Below are 22766 nucleotides of genomic sequence, written 5' to 3'. Positions count from 1 at the left end.
ATAATATGGTCACATAAAACAGACATATTAATGTTTCGGCAGTATCCAATAATATATGTGCTTCCTTGCAAAATATGTTTGGAACATATGTTAGAGAAGCGATTTTTTTGAGTGTGCAATGTTTCTGGTTGATCTTCGCTCCAAAATCTACAATTCTGCTTATTTACTTACGAGACAAAATTCCTTAACACATTTTGATAATAAAATGCAATAATTTGCCATCATTGTTCGGCAAAGTTATAGCTCCTGACTCGGCCAACAAATATTTATATTAAATGTATTAAGTCATCTTCATGCTCAAAACCCCAAATATGTCGACAAATTACCACCTTTCTCGCCGATTTCTTTCCGTTTTTCGATTATAGCTCTTGAACTATTGAAAATTTTACCAAATAGTCAAGAAAGAAATGTAGCCTATAAAAGTATGGAGAATTTTCTATTAAAAACTTCATACGACCACTCTTTGACAAAAATTTTTGCAATTTTATTTTTTTCTTAGTTTGTTAAATAAATGCGTTGATGTATCCTCCCGAATTGGAGTTTTAAATATATTTCCAACAAACATGAAATGCTCCATACAAAAATTTAATTCTTATTGTCAAATTCTCTACACGGACGAAAAAGACTGTTTTTCATATGTTTGGGTGAAAATTTATATGTTTGAACTCAAAGTTTTTAACACAATATTTTTAAGTGCAAGCATACAATGCTCATAAACTAGCATAAAATATTTTGGACATACATATATGTTACAACATATTATGTTTGGGACATAAAATTTTTGTAAATATAATAAAATAACACTCGAAACATGTTTCAAGAGCAAAATGTTATTTTTGGACGGTGAGAAAAGGAAACTCTTCGTTCAGAGTAGTAATTGACAGTTAACACTTAACATTTAGAAAAGGACCTCAAGCTGAAATAATAAATATATAAATAAATTAAAACAAAAGGTCAAATAAATTAAGGATATACTGTGAAAACTCTCAAACTTAAACACTTCCCAAACATGGACAGGTTAGGTTGGGTGTCAGCCCGATGTATCAGTCTCACTTAGACTATTCAGTCCATTGTGATACCACACGCTCACAAAAAATCGCTTCTGTAACATATACTCCCAAACATATTTTGCTTCAAGCATATACATTTTTGGGTATTGCCCAAACATTTATATGTTTGATCTCTTCCAATATATAATATGTTTGAAAGCATATTGGTCTAAAAAAATATATGTTTGGGTAGTCAATTTCCAAACATTTTGTATTTTTGCATCCAAATTCAATAATGTTGTCTTCCAAAAAACAATATGTTATTATGTGACCATATAATATGTTTGGAAGCATTTTGCACCCAAAAATATTATATGCTTAAAAAAATTCTCCCAAACAATATTGTGCTCAAAATTTTATTTATTTATTTATATATTTACAATCATAATGAATTATGAAAATAAACAGGTAATATAGGTGCTAACAACATAGGTTTTCGACCTGAATGCTCAAAATTTTGTTTCTGCCCAATTGTATATTCCCCCACATCTTTCTCACTTCCACGAGATTTTTTAGTTCTTAGCACCTTTTTCTGTAATACAAAAATTGTAGAATAAATTATTCAATTTTATGATTTTTTTTATTTTAATTTTACCTTTTGCCGGACGGGTATTCGAACAGCGGACCACACAGTTTGTAAGGATCAAAGAAGTAGCTGATCAATTGCCCAAGGAAAAATAAAATGTTAATTTTGTAATAACAAGCAACAACCACCAACTTAATTCAATATCGCTCCCTGTTAAATAGCGCTCCAAGCTACTAAACACATATATGTTTATAGGCTATTTCTAAATTAATATATGTTTGCATCCAAGCATATTATATTTAAAAACATTTTATGTCCCAAACATAATATGTTCTAACATATTAACATATATGTCCCAAACATGTTATGCTAGTTTATGAACATTATATGCTTGCACTCAAAAATATTGTGTTTAAAAATTTGTGTTCCAAACATATAATGTTTATAGCCAAACATATGAAAAACAGTCTTTTTCATCCGTGCACATATTAAGCTCAATGACAAGGGACCTTCTTTCCTTTGAAACCCTCAGAAATGTCACCAGCATTACTGAGGTGAGATAATCCACCGCTGAAAAAATTTTTGATGTCCTGTCGAAGGAATCGAACCCACGACCTTGTGTATGGAAGGCGGGCATGCTAACAAACATGGACAGTTGCCTGGGGACGTTTGCTATATTAACACATATCTCTCCTACCTGGACACCACTCAAAGGTGGACACAATTTTGACGACCTTGGGTGTCCTCCTTTTTGAGGTTTCACTATACACCTAGACCTCGCTTTGCGGCGTTTCGTTTTGCGTTGTTTCGAAGTTGCGTCACTGCTGAATTAGTACTAGTTTTCACTTTGCGTCGTCAGATTTTCGAAGTTGCGTTGTTACCTGTCTCCAATCTTTGCATGGTTTGCCATAGAAACTCATAATTCACTTTGCGTCGTATTTTTTGGAACATATCTGCGACGTAAAGCGAGGTCTAGGTGTATATTGTCATGTGCGGTCGAATATTGATTTTATGTGTATATATTTAGCGCCATCTATTTGTGGAGAGCATTGTGGGGTATGAGAAATATGGTTATCCATCCCTGACAGCAACAAACATATGTTTTTGTTGGGGATTGGAATCAATTATTGCAATGGCTGGGAAGTGCAGAAGATGATGGCGAATGACAGCATCTATAATGGAGGTTTATGGACATTGAAGCGTCAGATTATTCTGAGCTTGGATGGGGACATAAATGGTGGTGTGACAAAGAAGAAAGACAACGAAGAAGTAGTGTTTATTTGAATAATTTTATTGAACAAATTTTAAATGAAATTAAATTTTATCAACATAATCATATGGGTACAAATATAAACGAAAACAATAATACATATAAGACAGTTTTGTTTGAAAACGTGTTAACAAAAACGAGTCAATAAATGATCTTACAAAAACCAAAAGAACTTTTAACCCTTTCACTACCGAAAAAACCTAGTCTAAAACACTTTAATTTTTCATCTTTGGTTACTTGCACCAACAGCATGTAGAACAAAAATTTTAATTTAAAGGACCTACCTCAATTAGTTCAAAAGCTGTATGAGTTTATTCTGATAACTTGATTCTTGAAATGTGACCAAACGGCTTTACGCACATAAGCAGTGGTTAGCTAAAGGGTGATTTGTTAAGAGCTTGATAACTTTTTTTTTAAAAAAACGCATAAAATTTGCAAAATCTCATCGGTACTTTATTTGAAACGTTAGATTGGTCCATGACATTTACTTTTTGAAGATAATTTCATTTAAATGTTGACCGCGGCTGCGTCTTAGGTGGTCCATTCGGAAAGTCCAATTTTGGGCAACTTTTTCGAGCATTTCGGCCGGAATAGCCCGAATTTCTTCGGAAATGTTGTCTTCCAAAGCTGGAATAGTTGCTGGCTTATTTCTGTAGACTTTAGACTTGACGTAGCCCCACAAAAAATAGTCTAAAGGCGTCAAATCGCATGATCTTGGTGGCCAACTTACCGGTCCATTTCTTGAGATGAATTGTTCTCCGAAGTTTTCCCTCAAAATGGCCATAGAATCGCGAGCTGTGTGGCATGTAGCGCCATCTTGTTGAAACCACATGTCAACCAAGTTCAGTTCTTCCATTTTTGGCAACAAAAAGTTTGTTAGCATCGAACGATAGCGATCGCCATTCACCGTAACGTTGCGTCCAACAGCATCTTTGAAAAAATACGGTCCAATGATTCCACCAGCGTACAAACCACACCAAACAGTGCATTTTTCGGGATGCATGGGCAGTTCTTGAACGGCTTCTGGTTGCTCTTCACTCCAAATGCGGCAATTTTGCTTATTTACGTAGCCATTCAACCAGAAATGAGCCTCATCTCTGAACAAAATTTGTCGATAAAAAAGCGGATTTTCTGCCAACTTTTCTAGGGCCCATTCACTGAAAATTCGACGTTGTGGCAGATCGTTCGGCTATTCATGATGAAATGTCAAAGCATACTGAGCATCTTTCTCTTTGACACCATGTCTGAAATCCCACGTGATCTGTCAAATACTAATGCATGAAAATCCTAACCTCAAAAGAATCACCCTTTATAATATCTACTGAAGTGTGAGATAAAATACAAAAAAGAATCCGAAATAATATCAGCTAAGGATTTTGTGTGAATGCCCATTTACTAGAGACTTCCAGTAGAAAAATGGTTTAAAAATGACGTATTTTTTATTTATTCTTAAAGAAGTTTATAAAAATGCATTTTAGTGCTCACCAATATGGAAAATATTTATAGCTTACCTAGATTATAACCTCTACTTTAAAATATCAATGAAAAAAAAATCGAAACTAAGTTGGGAAATAGAATTTAGTGTCGTTTTCGAATGTCCTTCCAAGTGGACATCGGTAGTGAAAGGCTTAAAGGAGATAAATATATGTAAAATACGCTTAAAGACTAAAGATTGAATTACATATCAAGCGTTAATCTGTGCGTTTATGGAATAATTGATATTTTTCAATTTGAGCAATCTAACAAAACTGTTGCCTTCAAAGAGAATTCAACTCGTCAATCAACGGATGAACTATGTAACTCAACCTTAAATAATAAATACAAATAACCTTAAAGAAAAATAAAAAAAAACCATTAATGAAACGATAAAAGAAAGATAGAGAAAATTTTTAACAGAAAGCTACTTTCCTGTTGTTGTCCACCGCCATATTGCGTTCGAAATTGACGTCAAACCTCCCCAGCTTTCGAAAACAACATTCCGCCTTCAGAATCATTTGTGACTTTGACTCCGGATTGGTTGTATTTAGCACTGGTCAACCCAAAGCGCCCCAGGTACCTCCGTTTCGTCTGTTGTCGAGCTTTGATACTCTCGTACGGACAGACGTGTACTGGAACATCTGCAAATAAAATAAAAATATTCACTAAAGTCATTCCTATTTTTTAAGTAGTTGTCAGTGCTGGTTGTTAGTAAAGAGGGTATCCGTTTTCGGATTTGTTTGAGTTGCACCTGGATTAGATGTTTACAATTTGAAATTAGAAGGACTGAAAAAACAAAAGACACATAAAGGAAAAAAGATATATATTTTATTTTCGGAAGGTAGAAATTGACGTTACTAGTACTGACGTGAGCTAGACGGACGGAGGGAGGGAAATATTATTAGTGTTGCGTTATTAAATATGGACGGCTAAGGAAGTTATAAGGGAAAAAGGTAAAGGGTGATTTGAAAGAAAGGTGAGTAGCATTTGGGGTGTCCCGAATGGATGGGCCACGGGGACACCATGGTTGGGGAGGGTTAGGTTACGGCATGCCTTGGAAATCCGCAAACCAATATGAAGATTGTGTGGAATTATTGTACAATTTGTGATACTTATCTGTTGTGTATTGTGATGTCTATCAAAAGCTGTTTTTTTTTGTCAGCTGTCATGAGGGAGTCGGATAGACAAGAACCGCGTGCCCACAAACTGGGCTCACAGCTGGGACACCAAATGTCATCGACAAGCGCCCGTCAGTCCGATTTCATCCCTCCAAAATGACAGCGGCCCTAGGCCATGACAATAATTTTGGCACATTTTATTATAACTTGAAAAGGGAATGAAATGACCAATTCAAAAAGTTTATTTTATTTAAAATAAGTTACCATAAATTAAATGGGCGGAAGGTGTTTCTAGAAGTTGCTTTATCACCCGATTTTTTTCATTATGAAAACATCCTACAATTGTATGTTTTGATCAGACCCTACAGGAAATTGGTGCAAATTGTCACCAAAGCACCTATCACAGGACGGATACCAATGCTCCAGTTTATGGCAATTTTAAAATGTTCACATAATTTATTAATTTATTAATCTCTTAATATTAAAATCTTATTGAACTTAAACATTTACAATTATAAGAAGAATATTATTCAAAATATTTTAAAAGCATATTTCTAGTGCACTTCGAATTCTCAAACAGAAACAGGTTCTTAGGAGGTCCTACTAAACTGTCCCTGGACATGTCCTATTGAATGAGTCCAAGTTGTGTCCTAAAGTGTAAATTTACTCCGATAATGACAAGTGACTGGTCTCTTTCATATGTTTCGACCAGAATTAGGAACCCACCATGAAATAAAATGAGGGTTTATTTTAGAAAATTTTAACTAAAATAGTTTTCTAATTGCAACATGTTACAAACAAGTTAATTCTTTTTGTGAAATTGAAGAAAATTTATTAAAAACTTTTTTACTGTTGTTTAAGAAAATTTCATATGTTTAAGGAAAAAATTGGATTTAAAAATATATAAATACTTCATAAAGTCCGAAACAGATATTTCGATTATTATTATTATTATACCCCCATGGCCATCCTATGAAGGTGGGTGTAGAAGTGGCCAATTTTGAAATCGAATTAGATCGCTCAAATTCTTGCTCAGCTTTATGTATTATCTTCGTTTTACATTTTTTTTTTGCAAATAGTAACTTTGATGTATTTGATGATTCACGACCTCAAAATTATTAAAACATGTTAATTGATTGCAAAAGCCTGGAATCAATTAAAAACTTCATAGCCTACACATTTATCTGCTCATATAACATTGCACATAGCAAGTTCCCAATTTCCGTTGCCATTTATTTTCCATCGTTGGATTGCTTGAAAAGACTTGTAGACCAGCCTTTCTATCAATGAACCAAACAGCGGCCGACAAGCTGTAGAAGTATCATCGATGCCATAACAAAAAAACCACATCAAAATGGCTCTAATCAGACACCCTCAAAATTTAAAACCAATAAACCAAGCAACAGACCACTACTGAAAAACACTTCCAATCCTAAAACTCCTGAGAGCGTTGTCAAACAAAGTGGTCACCATGTTTTTATTGACAAATGAAAATGCCAATTTGAAAAATTAACGCTGGGGCACCTCACGCCAAGGCGATAAATGCCAACGCCATACTAACATCGACCAAATCATCACCCGTCAGCTTGAATAACCGCAGCAATTAGGATAGCTACGAACTAGCTATTTAAGTCATTGCACACTGTGTCCGAAAGTAATAAAATAAAACATTTTGGAAACATATGTTAATATGTTGTCGAATATTTTTCAGTATATTCCCAGCAAAAAAACAAAAATTGGAAGTTGTTCCACAAACATTTCTTTTAAAGCCCATCCCAGAATCCCCCATTGAGTTTCCGATGCAGTCCTTTTGGACAAGTCCAAACATTTCTTCTAAAGCGCATCGTGGGATCCCCCAATGATATTTTTCCACTTCCGATGCAGTCCTTTTGGAAAATTGCACAAACATTTCTTCTAAAGCGCATCTTGGGATCCCCCAATGATTTTTTTCTACTTCCGATGCAGTCCTTGTGGACAAGTATTAGAAAGAACGCAATCAAGCTAGTTTAAGTGCAAATTTTTGACAATTAAATTTTACAACAAGTAAAGGGTGATTCTTTTGAGGTTAGGATTTTCATGCATTAGTATTTGACAGATCACGTGGGATTTCAGACATGGTGTCAAAGAGAAAGATGCTCAGTATGCTTTGACATTTCATCATGAATAGACTTACTAACGAGCAACGCTTGCAAATCATTGAATTTTATTACCAAAATCAGTGTTCGGTTCGAAATGTGTTTCGCGCTTTACGTCCGATTTATGGTCTACATAATCGACCAAGTGAGCAAACAATTAATGCGATTGTGACCAAGTTTCGCACTCAGTTTACTTTATTGGACATTAAACCAACCACACGAATGCGTACAGTGCGTACAGAAGAGAATATTGCGTCTGTTTCTGAGAGTGTTGCTGAAGACCGTGAAATGTCGATTCGTCGCCGTTCGCAGCAATTGGGTTTGTGTTATTCGACCACATGGAAGATTTTACGCAAAGATCTTGGTGTAAAACCGTATAAAATACAGCTCGTGCAAGAACTGAAGCCGAACGATCTGCCACAACGTCGAATTTTCAGTGAATGGGCCCTAGAAAAGTTGGCGATGAGGCTCATTTCTGGTTGAATGGCTACGTAAATAAGCAAAATTGCCGCATTTGGAGTGAAGAGCAACCAGAAGCCGTTCAAGAACTGCCCATGCATCCCGAAAAATGCACTGTTTGGTGTGGTTTGTACGCTGGTGGAATCATTGGACCGTATTTTTTCAAAGATGCTGTTGGACGCAACGTTACGGTGAATGGCGATCGCTATCGTTCGATGCTAACAAACTTTTTGTTGCCAAAAATGGAAGAACTGAACTTGGTTGACATGTGGTTTCAACAAGATGGCGCTACATGCCACACAGCTCGCGATTCTATGGCCATTTTGAGGGAAAACTTCGGAGAACAATTCATCTCAAGAAATGGACCGGTAAGTTGGCCACCAAGATCATGCGATTTGACGCCTTTAGACTATTTTTTGTGGGGCTACGTCAAGTCTAAAGTCTACAGAAATAAGCCAGCAACTATTCCAGCTTTGGAAGACAACATTTCCGAAGAAATTCGGGCTATTCCGGCCGAAATGCTCGAAAAAGTTGCCCAAAATTGGACTTTCCGAATGGACCACCTAAGACGCAGCCGCGGTCAACATTTAAATGAAATTATCTTCAAAAAGTAAATGTCATGGACCAATCTAACGTTTCAAATAAAGAACCGATGAGATTTTGCAAATTTTATGCGTTTTATTTAAAAAAAAAAGTTATCAAGCTCTTAACAAATCACCCTTTATATACAGCACTAAGTTCGGCCGGGCCGAATCTTAAATACCCACCACCATGAAACAAATATTAGGGTTTCCTTTGAAATTTCAGGAGGGCTTGAGGACTTGAGGTCACTTCCCGAAGATAAATTTAAAGACTTCACCTATGAGGACTACATATATCAGATTCTGAATTTATAAGAACCATTTTTGTTTGAGTTTTAGAGGAATCATTAACATCTCTTATAAGTGTGCAAGAAAATTATAAAATAACGTCTTGATTTGAAATCCTAAATCTGTAGCAGTAAGATCTGGAAATTTTACATTGAGTTTCAAGCAATTTTCATGATCAGTGCGCCTTCTACACCCTCAAGAAGTGAAGTCGGTTTATTTGGAGGCATTACCAAATGGACCGATAAAAACTTAATCCGATACACGTTTTTATGACCCGAAAATACCTCTAGATTTCCAATTTCAGGCAAATAGGATAAAAACTTCGGATTCTAGAAGCCAAACAAGTAAAATCGGGAAATCGGTCTATATGGGGGCTATACCAAAATATGGACCGATACTCACCATTTTCGGCACACCTCTTTATGGTCCTAAAATACAACTAGATTTCCAATTTCAGACAAATTGGATAAAAACTACGGTTTCTATAAGCCCAAGACCCCAAATCGGGAGGTCGTTTTATATGGGGACCATACCAAAACATGGACCGATACTCACAATTTTTGGCACACGTATTTGTGGTCCTACAATACCTCTTGATTTCCAATTTCAGGTAAATTGAAAAAAAAAACTGCGGTTTCTATAAGCCCAAGAAGTAAAATCGGGAGATCGGTCAATATGGGGCTATACCAAAATATGGACCGATACTCACAATTTTTGGCACACCTCTTTATGGTCATAAAATACATCTAGATTTCAAATTTCAGGCAAATTGGATAAAAACTACGATTTCTATAAGCCCAAGACCCCAAATCGGGAGGTTGGTTTATATGGGGACTATATCAAAACCTGGACCGACATAGCCCATCTTCGAACTTCACCTGCCTGCAGACAAAAGACGAGTTTGTGCAAAATTTCAGCACGATTGCTTCATTATTGAAGACTGTAGCGTGATTACAACAGACAGACAGACGGACATCGTTATATCGTCTTAGAATTTCTCCCTGATCAAGAATATATATACTTTATATAGTCGGAAATCGATATTTCGATGTGTTACAAACGCAATGACAAACTTATTATACCCCCGTCACCATTCTACGGTGGTGGGTATAAAAAGATCGATCAAATACGTATATAATTCAGTTTGACAAAATTTTCTATAGAAATAAAATTTTAACAACATTTTCTGTAGAAATAGAATTTTGACAAAATTTTCTATAGAAATAAAATTTTGGTAAATTATTTTTGGCTCGAGTGGCAATCATGATTATGACCGATATGGACCAATGTTTGTGTGATTGTAGATCGGCTATATATAACTATAGACCGATATGGACCAATTTTGGTATGGTTGTTAGCGGCCATATACTAACACCAAGTTCCAAATTTGAACCGGATCGGATGAATTTTGCTCCTACAAGAGGCTCCGGAGGTCAAATCTGGAGAACGTTGTATATGGGGGCTATATATAATTATGGACCGATGTGGACTAATTTTTGCATGGTTGCTAGAGACCATATACCAACATTATGTACCAAATTTCAAATAGGATGAAATTTCCGGATAGGATGAAATTTGCTTCTCTTAGAGGCTCCGCAAGCCAAATCTGGGGATTGGTTTATATGGGGGCTATATATAATTATGGACCGATATGGACCAATTTCTGCATATACTAACACCATGTACCAAATTTCAGCCGGATCTGATGAAATTTGCTTCTCTTTGAGGCTCCGCAAGCCAAATCTGGGGATCGGTTTATATGGAGGCTATATATAATTATGGACCGATGTGGACCCATTTTTTAATGGTTGTTAGAGAACATATACATACACCATGTACCAAATTTCAGCCGGATCTGATGAAATTTGCTTCTCTTAGAGGCTCCGAAAGCCAAATCGGGGGATCGGTTTATATGGGGGCTATATATAATTATGGACCGATGTGGACCAATTTTTTCATGGTTATTAGAGACCATATACTAACACCATGTAGCAAATTTCAGCCGGATCTGATGAAATTTGCTTCTCTTAGAGGCTCCGAAAGCCAAATCGGGGGATCGGTTTATATGGGGGCTATATATAATTATGGACCAATTTTTGCGTGGTTGTTGGAGACCATATACCGTTTAAAATCATATCGAAGACAGCCGGATCTGATGAAATTTGCTTCTCTTAGAGGCTCCGAAAGCCAAATCGGGGGATCGGTTTATATGGGGGCTATATATAATTATGGACCGATGTGGACCAATTTTTGCGTGGTTGTTGGAGACCATATACCAACACCATGTACCAAATTTCAGCCGGATCGGATGAAATATGCTTCTGTTAGAGGCTCCACAAGCCAAATCAGGGGATCGGTTTATATGGGGGCTATCTATAATTATGGACCAATGTGGACCAATTTTTGCATGGTTGTTAGAGACCATATACCAACACCATGTACCAAATTTCAGCCGGATCGGATGAAATATGATTCTGTTAGAGGCTCCACAAGCCAAATCTGAGGGTCCCTTTATATGGGGGCTATACGTAAAAGTGGACCGATATGGCCCATTTGCAATACCATCCGACCTACATCAATAACAACTACTTGTGCCAAGTTTGAAGTCGATAGCTTGTTTCGTTCGGAAGTTAGCGTGATTTCAACAGACGGACGGACGGACGGACATACTTAGATCGACTCAGAATTTCACCACGACCCAGAATATATATATACTTTATGGGGTCTTAGAGCAATATTTCGATGTGTTACAAATGGAATGACAAAGTTAATATAGCCCCATCCTATGGTGGAGGGTATAAAAAGAAGTTGAGAAGAAAAAACTGGTGTACGTTGGCATAACAACGGAATAGTCACAAGCAGGAACAAAAAAATTTAAGCCGGTTACAGGAACAATTGAAGTGATGAGATTACAGGAAATCGGTGAGACGACAATCAGGAAACAGTAAATAGAAGAGACACATGGAACGGTAGAGGCAGGAACAATTTGCTGACAGATGAGATAGGTTAGCAGGAACAACTTGGAAGGCAGGAACAGTAATACGATATGAACAGGGGAGAAGTTTACTGGAAAAATTCTAGAGACAGCCAATTTTCAAGGTACAGAGAAAAAAGACAGGTAGAATAATAACGAAGTTCCATGGCAAAGCTTAAAGTGGTGTTCGATGCTAGGCGACGTGTATCAAAACCCGTTTAACAGTATGTATCGGATCAGATAAATCAAATACGTTGCTAAATTCATTATAATGTTTACAGAGCCGGTAAAAGGAACTGTGTTCCTCGTAATTATTTCTACAGACGGGTAGTTTCAATGGAAAATATTGTCGCGTAACACGTGAAGGAACATTAATGTCACGATGAGTTAATTTCACCTTTCAAGAGTCTACTAATAAAAACCACATCAAACACTAAACGTCTTCGCTCCAGAGTCGGTAAATCTATCAACTTCAAGCGATTGTCATAAGGCGGGATATCCAAAGGATCAGGCCAACCTAAACCACGTAACGCAAAAAGTAGAAATCTCTTCTGAACGGATTCTACTCTATCAACATAACATTGATAACTGGGAGACCAAACGACAGACGCATATTCCAGGATCGGACGGACGAGTGAAGTGTAGATACGTTTCGACAGGTAAGGATAATTAAATTCCTTCGACCATCTCTTAATGAAACCCAGTGTGGACATAGCCCTGGAGACAACTGACTCAACATGAGAATCGAACTTCAGTCTGCGATCAAATAACATATCTAAATCATTAAATAGTTGAACGTCCTCCAATTTAACGTTGTCAATATTATATTCCGTCAATAAAGCATTGGACCGAAAGAAGGTCATCTTTTTGCATTTGCCAAAGTTGAGACACATTCCATTAATGTTACACCAGCGAACAACCTCATCCAAATCAACCGTCGTGCTAATCGACGAAAATAATTTCACATCATCCGCATACATTATTATATTTGAGTGATGGATGACCGATGACAGATCGTCAAGATAAAGAGCGAACAGTACTGGTCCGATATGGCTTCCCTGAGGAACCCCTGATGTAACCGATATCTTACGAGATTGACCCTTAAACATAACGCATTGAACCCTGTCAACAAGTAAGATGAAATCCAGCATAGTAAAGCTGGAGGAAACCCTAGCGCAGATAACTTATACAACAATAGACGATGACTAACCTTATCAAAGGCCTTGCTGAAGTCAGTATAGATAACATCAACCTGATTACGCCTTGAGAATGCATCATGTATATATGAGGTAAACTCCAAAAGATTCGTCGACTTCCCTTTCATAAAACCGTGTTGAAACACCGAAAATATAGACCTTAATGAGTGAACTAGTCTATCAGTAACCAATCGCTCAAAAAGCTTCGGAATAGCACTTAGTTTGGCTATTCCTCTGTAATTCTCAATCTCCGTCCTATTCCCCTTCTTGTCAAGGGTATAATGTAGCTCTCCGTCCATAACGTAGGAAAACAACCTGAAGACAAAGAATAATTTAATAGATTCGTCAGGGGAATGCACAACGCGGATGCACAGTTCCTTAATACTGCAGAAGGAACTCCATCCGTGCCAGGGCTAAAATCCAATTTCAAAGAGCAAAGTGCACTTAACACCTCGTTAGACGTAAACCATATATTGGGAGTCGTATCGAATGTGCGAATCCTGTAAGGGTAATATACATCAACAGACGAATACTCAACATAAGTCTTCTCAAAAAAATCAGCAAATAAGTTAGAAATATCATAAACATCCGAACACTCCTTGTCCAAGTGCCTAAGTGTATTTGGAAAACTCGTCACATTCCTCTTAGAGTTCACAAAATTATAAAAACATCTTGGATTAGCATTAAGGTTAGATCTCATACGTTCCAAATATCTCTCATAGCATTCCTTAGACGTCTCTTGATATAAGTAACGTGCATTAATATACCTCGTGTAGTTCATGTTCGAGTTCACACTTTTAAACCTCTTAAACAATCTGTTCTTTCGATTTCTCATACTTCTTAATTCTTTGCTGAACCATGGCGGACCGGGTGTGTAGGCGCTCATACGAGAAATTGGCACTGCTTGACGGAAGCAATAATGAATTTCATCGTAGAATGAGGTTAAACAGCCCGAGAGGTCGCCGGTAAGTGGTGGCCAGATAATGCGAGACAATAAATCGTGAAGAATTGAGAAGTCAGTACGTTTAAAATCATATCGAAGACAGTCTTGATTAATAAGCTTATTCATCGATCCATTAACATTAAGGGTTAATGTAAGGGTAGGATGGTATATATCCTCAGGTGTCACAAATGGATCAACACGAGAAACATTAATATCCGCCACATTAGAAAATATGAGATCCAACAATCTTACAAAATAATTCGTAACTGAAATCAACTGTACGAGGCATAATTCAGAAATAACATCAAAAAAATCCTTAAATGTTCCTAAATTGGTCGGTACACACAAAAAAATTTTTTTTGATTTCAATCACGAAAATCGCGGATTCAATCATTTTTTTAATTGAAATGTCTTCAATCACGAAAATGATAGTATCAATCACCCATTTTGATTGAAAACCAACAAGATTTTTAATTAAAAATTTAATTGACTTTTGTCACGGAATCAATTAATTGTGTGATTGAATCAATTAAAAACGAGATTGATTTCTAACATAAAATTCAATCACAGTTTTAATTGAATCAATTAAAATTTTAATTAATTTCGCGACAAAAATCAATCAACTATTTGATTCATTCAATTAAATAATTAATTGAAATTGGCTATAAATTTCGAAATAAAAGAAAATATGTGTTTCTTATAAAACATATTTAATATTTTATTATTTTTTGAATTATGCAATAGACAAATAAATTTGGTTCTTGTCATTTGTGTTTTGTTCTAACATAACTTACAAATACAACTACTATCAATAACAACTATAGGGTGAAAAAAATAAATTATATAAATCATTATCTTCCTTATAATAATAACCATGTTAGCATGTTCCTTCTAATATGTAGATGCGCCTAGATTTCCAATAAATCAGCAGCCTGTAAGCTAAATTAGTTTTTCTGAAAGTAAACAGAATAATTTGAATTTAATTTTGTTCAATTAAAAGTTCATTTTGTTAAAATTACCTGCATAGAATATCAAGTTCAATTCTTAGTTCCAGGTTGCAGATTTATAATCTTCTTTTGCAGTTGTAGTCTTTTAGCATAAAAAGGTGTATTAAGGAGCTCGGTAATTTAATTTTAGTAACAATTCCTTTCCAAAATTTCCACACATTAAAATCGTCTATTAAAATTTGAACCAATCAAAGACAAAAATAATGGGAAAGCAATGTAATATTTGGTATTATATTGATGATACTTTGCAAATTCTGGAAATAGAAAAAAATATAAATGGAAAATACATATTTTTATTATTACGGATATTTTTCATATTTTTAAATCCAAACGAAAGAACTTTTTTACCATTACATAACTCAGCTCATTAGTTTATATACCACATATACTGCTCTCTACTTGGGTTCAAACTGAAAAAGGCAGGTAAAACAAAAATGCAATTTAATGCCAACGCTACTTCGCAACTTCAAGGTGAATCTTCCAACAAACCCATACCGCTCTTGGTTTTAAGAAAACTAGGAGTGAAAAAAGTTTATAATTTTAAAAGATCAATACGGTACCCACTTTTTTATTGCAAACATATTATTATATATTTGATAAAAATTATGGAGTTGATGGGATTGATTGGTCAATTTCACGAAATAAAATTGGTCACTAAAAGAAATGAATAAAAAATATATTATTTTAGTCCGTTTAATGTAAACAGGCTTCAATGGAAAACGGTATTCACATTTCACAATTTCTTACCTTCAATAAACGTAGATTGTTTTCCATTTTTACAATACCACAAAACACAAACACAGGTAATTTCAAATGCGTTCTGTCATATATTTTTTTCAAACCTTTACCACGTGTCCGTTTGTTGTTGCACACTTTATTTATTTCAACCCTTTGCTATGAATTGTTGTTGCGTTCAAAATATGTGTGCACACATTTTGAATGCAGCAGACAGAATGTCGCCAATCATGTTTTTCAATTTACGCGAAAAACAAAAACCCAACCGTTCGTTACGAGTTACTTCCACAGACTGATCTCTCCATCATACATTGTTGAATAAATACCCATTCTCTTGTTCTCTTTACGCTCTTTCCATTGCTCAAAATTATTCAGTTTCAATCACAAAGGTGATTGGATCAATCACATGTGTAATTGGAAACGGAAAAAATTTCAATCACGTTTGTAATTGAAAATTATTTTCCCAATTGATTAACAAATTGATTGAATCAATTAATATTTTAATTGGAAACGTAACAAATATCAATCATTTTTTTAATTGGTTTTTATTCGGATTTGATTAAATAATTAATTGAATCAATTAACATATTAATTGAATCCGTTTCCAAATTCAATTAAGTGTTTAATTGAAAAAATTTTGGTGATAATTTTTTGTGTGTACAAGCGAATCACCCTCAGAATTTAGCCAGCGTAAACTCGGTACGTTAAAATCGCCAGATACTAAAATCACATCATCAGCTGTGAGTCTATCCATAGTCAACTTGATAAGATGCGTTACAATCGGCTTCGTTGTTCTAGACCGTCGTACCAACTTAACAGGTTGGCTGATAAGTCCCCGGTCTAACAAATAAAAACACATTGTTTTGTCAAAATTCGTTTATATTATTCAACATAGTTCCCTTCAAGAGCGATACAACGATTATAACGATCTTCCAATTTTTTGATACCATTTTGGTAGTACTCCTTCGGTTTTGCCTCAAAGTAGGCAAGTCGCTTAGGGGCCAGATCTGGAGAATACGGTGGGTGGGGAAGCAATTCGAAGCCCAATTCATGAATTTTTGCCATCGTTCTCAATGACTTGTGGCACGGTGCGTTGTCTTGGTGGAACAACACTTTTTTCTTCTTCATATGGGGCCGTTTTGCCGCGATTTCGACCTTCAAACGCTCCAATAACGCCATATAGTCACTGCTGATGGTTTTTCCCTTCTCAAGATAATCGATAAAAATTATTCCATGCGCATCCCAAAAAACAGAGGCCCTTACTTTGCCAGCGGACTTTTGAGTCTTTCCACGCTTCGGAGACGGTTCACCGGTCGCGGTCCACTCAGCCGACTATCAATTGGACTCAGGAGTGTAGTGATGGAGCCATGTTTCATCCATTGTCACATATCGACGGAAAAACTCGGGTGTATTACGAGTTAACAGCTGCAAACACCGCTCAGAATCATCAACACGTTGCTGTCAAATGTGAGCTCGCGCGGCACCCATTTTGCACAGAGCTTCCGCATATCCAAATATTAATGAATGATATGACCAACACGTTCCTTTGATATCTTTAAGGCCTCTGCTATCTCGATTAACTTCATTTTACGGTCATTCAAAATCATTTTGTGAATTTTTTGATGTTTTCGTCAGTAACCACCTCTTTCGGGCATCCACTGCGTTCACCGTCCTCCGTGTTCATTTCACCACGCTTAAATTTTGCATACCAATCAATTATTGTTGATTTCCCTGGGACAGAGTCCGGAAACTCATTATCCAGCCAAGTTTTTGCTTTCACCGTATTTTTTCCCTTCAGAAAACAGTATTTTATCAAAACACGAAATTCCTTTTTTTCACAATAACAAAAGTTGCTTCACAAATGACGCTCTATCTCACAAACTAATTGACTTACAGACGAATCATTTGAAGGTTGGTACTATATAAAAATAATATGCATTTAATACTAGCGACGCCATCTATGTGTCAGACCGGGGACTTATCAGCCAACCTGTTACTTGTTGTCATTAGACCACACACGTTTGCGTTCTTTGTTGTTCTACTTTCTATTGGTTTTAACTTAAGTTCGACATAAAACAACTCTGAAACACTATTCCATCTTCCAGAACATAATTAGAGGTATGACTCTAATGCATAATTTCATCCGAATTTTAATCCTTATATTGGTCAACAAGTTATTATTATAATTATTTGCATCCATACATCTTAGCTTTTAAGTCTTATTTGGACATATATTCCATTCACACCACAACCAAAGACCGGTTAAACCAAACACCTTTACAATTGATGAAAGACGGAAATATTTTGACGTACATACCAAATACCTGCATAAACGGATATATGATTTCAACAGGCAAATTTTCTGACAAAGGTCTGTTGTAAAATATCACAATCATCGGTGCCGCAAGAGTAATCGTAAACAAATATTGTGACCTACATTAATTAGGTGGAATGTCCTTGGGCTACCAGACATAGACGTAAATATCATTCAATATATCTGCTAGTTGATGCTAATGGAGGTGTGTGGACCGATAAACCGAAGCCCATTAGTGAACATTAAATTACGTGTCCAATAAGAACATTGCACAATTTCGCATACTTCTCTTGCAATTAATTTCGAAATTTATTTATCAACCTGAAAAGAACAAAAATTGCAAAACTCCTAACATATTCACATGGAATCAAATAGGCACATTAGGGTGGGACGCTGATACTGCATGAAAACATAATTCTTTGTCTCTGAAACGACTTCGTAGTAACATCAATTATGTAATAATTTTATTTATTTATTTATTTATAGTTGATACTAAATAATAATGATAATAATGTAATAATTTTATTTAACATTTTTTGTTTAATTCACAATAACTGTTTCGTTTTAACATACAAATAATTAATTTGCTTTGCCATTAGTGTAACGTACAGAATACGTATTTTGTGTGAGCTGTGCTATGCAAATACACCAAGGACATGTAAAAAGACTTCTAGACTCTGAGCCTAAATAAATACAGTCCAATAAGAAAATTATCTCAGCGTTATTCATAATTAGTTCAATGGAAGTTAAATGACATCGGTATCTTAAAATGATAATAACTATGGTATCGGCTTTAATTTCCGTATTCCTTGGCATTGTACGTTAGCTGCATCAGAAAAATATTTTTTTTCTTTTGTTGTTCTGAATTTTCAGTTATTTTGTTTGTTATTCTATGAACATGGCAGTTTTAATGAAAATGTCTTAAAGGCAACAATTTTACTCGGTACTCGTTTTACCATAAATTCATTAAAATCGTGTAAGCTGTAAGCAATCTCGACTGTATAGGTATCAGGGATGGAAAATACAATTTTTAAGAATTTTAACAAAAATTCCATTGGTGTATTAATGTCGATAGCTTCTTTAGACTGAATTTTACAGGAAATAAAATTTTGTTTGTCAACTCCTCAATTTTAAATCCTTTAGTTGTACGAGTATATCCTCTTACAAATACTACCGTAGCATTGTAATCACGGTTGCCACAGTTGGTAGAATTCTACTGTTTGGTACATTGGTAGAATTCATGGTACCACCATAGTATTTGTTATTCCGTTTGAAACGGTATAATAATGGTGAAATTTGATGTCCGTCAGTCTTTTCCGTCCCAATTTTCTTCGTAAAAGGGCGAAAAATTTCGTTAAAAGTACGAAATTTGTCGTTGTTTCACAACTAAACAAACTTTACATAAAAAGTACGAAATATTTCGTTCTTTTTACGAAGAATTTTTTAGTAGTTTAGTTTGTAAGAAACAACTTCGTAACTTTTATGAAAAAATTTCATACTTTCTATGAAACAACTTCGTCCTTTTTATGAAATTGTTTCGTACTTTTTACGAAAATTTTTCATACTTTTTATGAAATTGTCACGGTGTAAATCTTTATAAATATAACTAACATAATAAATAACATAACATAAACTTTCATTATTCAACCGTCGAACTGAACGGACGTGCTTTTTAATAGCGGATTATTTAATCGTAATAAGTACTTATTACGAATTTCACGTGTGGTGTAAAATTAAGCCACCATGCAGCGAAATTCAGTCATCCACTGGATTGCCAACTTCAGGGCCCAGTGGACGGGTATCGACTGAAGTTATAAATTTGGGCGGTGACCAAGAGTCAGGCCCAATTAGTGTACCTGTAGACGGGTCAACAGGTGGCGACACTTTGGCAAGTCGAACCTTTTTTAAGGTAACGACATCAAAAGGAGGTAATCCCTGACGAAAGAGATTTAAGGAACGAAGAAATGCCTTGTTTATCCTAAAGAAATTAGGATCAGTCGACCCAAGCACGTTTTCGGCTAAGCAAAGCGATTCCTTAAAATGGACTCAAGAAATTCTTGAAGCTGGAAAAAGGGAACGATCGCCGGATGAGCTGCCATCTTCTAAGCGGCATCAAAGATCGTTTGCCTCAGTTGTAAAAGACAGCCTTGTGATGGCTATCATTAATAAAGGAGCATTGGACGGTATGGTTCCAAAGCAAAAATGGGGGGAACTTGAGAACGTGATGTCTGGTGTCTACTCAGAGGTGCGAAAAAAGCTTCCCGGACTAAGTCCTCGACGGCAAGATGCTGGATGTTATCAAGGACGCTATAATTTTTTTTTTCGAACGGTCCCATCGCCCACTTTCCCGCCCCTTCCGACCGTGAGGGCCTCGTCCCCATGACGTAAGGACAGCGTACACACCATGATCCGGACCATGGCGGGGTGGAGGCAGAGGGATTTAACCTCGGATCATCAGCGGGATACATTACAACGCAAGACCAAATATTAGGTTATGCAATAAAACAAATGTATTAGTTATCCAAATATGCTAAAATTCTGGACTTCACCATATCAATACTTAAGTTAGTGTCAACTAGATGATAGATTTAATTAAAATTAATGCACATCCTCCACACATAGGCTCCACAGAAGCATAATTCGAACGTTGCAAATCAATGAAAAGCAACTGATAATTCCTAGATGTCATAAAAGGAACATTTATCCTAATTCTAGATATCAATTCAGATCATGGAATATCCCCGCAAACTAGCCTATACATCATCATGGAGCTCAACATCGTCCGTCGGCTCCTAAGAGTAGCCTCAATCTAGAAGTGTAGGGAGGAAGAACAAAATCCCTGTTCCAATGAAGATGTCTCAGAACGAACAACTAGAACTGCTTCTGAACCGATTCTATCTTATCAATGTAAACATCATACTGAGGATCCCACACGATAGCACCATACTCCAGATTGGGTCTAACAAGGGCAGTAAAAAGCCTCTTGGTAACATTAGGGTCCGAAAACTCATTCGCCCAACGCTTTATGAATCCTAGAACCCCAGGTGCCTTACTCACCATCGAATTAATATGATCATTAAAATTAAGCCTACGATCCACAACAATGCCAAGATCAACAAAAGAATCAACCTCCTCCAATAACGTGCCCTGTATACTATACCGAACATCAATATACCTAGACCTGAAGAAACGCATAAACTTGCATTTCTTCAAGTTCAAATCCATTAGATTTACCCTACACCAATCACCAAAGCTATCCAAATCATCCTGTAATAAATGCACACGACCAGAATTATCGAACGAGGAGAATAACTTAACATCATCAGCATACATCAATATCCTAGAGTTAACTACAGACCGAGGTAAATCGTTTATATATAACAAAAATAAGACAGGCCCCAAATGACAATAACACTTATGATTCACCCGGTCAAAAGCTTTACTAAAATCCGTATAAATAACATGTGTCTGATTCCCAATAACTATTCAACCGTCGAACGGAACGGACGTGTTTTTTAATAGCGGATAAACTCATCGTAATAGGTACCTACTAAAATTTTCAAGTGTGGTGGGATATTAAGCCACCATGCAGCGAAATTCAAAGACTTCCACTGGGTTGCTAACTTCAGAGCCCAGTGGACGGGTATCGACTGGAGTTATAAATCTGGGCAATGGCCAAGAGTTGGGCCCAATTAGTCGATGGTCGACCTGTAGACGGGTCGACAGGTGGCGACACTCTGACAAGTTGAACTTTTTCTAAGGTAACGACATCAAAAGGAGGTAATCCCTCACGAAAGAGATTCAAGGAACGCAGAAATGCTTTGTTTATCCTAAAGAAGTTAGAATCAGTCGGCTAAACAAAGCGATTCCTTAAAATGGGCTCAAGGAATTCTTGAGACTGGAAAAAGGGAACGATCGCCGGATGAGCTGCCATCCTCCAAAAGGGATCAAAGATCGTTTGCCTCAGTTGCTAATGACGGCCTTGTGATGGCTATCATTAATAAAGGAGCATTGTACGGTATGGTTCCAAAGCAAAAATGGGGGGGGGGGGGGGGGGGGAAATTGAGAATGCTCTGTCTGTCGTCTACTCACAGGTGCTGGAAAAGTTTCCCGGTCCAGATCCTCGACACCAAGAGGCTGGTTGGTATCAAGGACGATTTAAGCTAGTCGCATTTGAGGACCAGAGGTCTATAGAATGTTTTAAAGCTGCTCTGATGCTAATTGGTGAAGTTTGGGAAGGAGCTGCTCTAGAGTTAGTCGAGAAGAAAGACATACCGACTAGACCTAGAGCACATGCGTGGATACATGTAAACCCTTCTGACCCTGAATCTATTTTAAATAGGCTGAAACGATGCAATCCAGATCTTCCAACAGCTGATTGGATGGTTGACCGTTTGAATGAAGTGAATGGACCAAGATGGCATGCAGTGTTTATATTGAACACTCAGTCTTTGCCACATCTAGCTAAGTCGCAGGGCAGTGTATGTTATGACTTTCATTATATCCAAATGAAGGTATATAAAAACGATCAGCTATAGGATTCAGGAATGGACAAGCCGAAGTATAATGACTATTGTATGAACTGTCATGATGCGGTGGAAAAGAAATCAATTAAACACATCTTGTGTGAGTGTCCTGCATTTTGTGTAAAGCGCAAGCAACTTTTAGGAGCATATAACTTCAGATTACTGGCGG

At 36.4% G+C, this 22766-nt stretch overlaps 1 long non-coding RNA gene across 1 annotated transcript; it reads right to left on the bottom strand.

The window, feature by feature from the left end:
* Window positions 1-14708: 14708 nt before the first annotated feature.
* On the bottom strand, window positions 14709-15271 carry LOC142240267 (uncharacterized). The gene is made up of 2 exons (XR_012723213.1): window positions 15035-15271; window positions 14709-14968 (listed from the first exon to the last, which is right to left on the bottom strand). It is a non-coding gene; the product is annotated as an uncharacterized LOC142240267 (long non-coding RNA).
* Between the last annotated feature and the right edge of the window lie 7495 nt (window positions 15272-22766).

This window comes from Haematobia irritans, chromosome 5, assembly GCF_050003625.1.
Source record: "Haematobia irritans isolate KBUSLIRL chromosome 5, ASM5000362v1, whole genome shotgun sequence".
Classification (NCBI taxonomy): Eukaryota; Metazoa; Arthropoda; class Insecta; order Diptera; family Muscidae; genus Haematobia; species Haematobia irritans.
The sequence above is the reverse complement of the archived record's forward strand: the minus strand, read 5'-3'. Positions and strand labels throughout refer to the sequence as shown.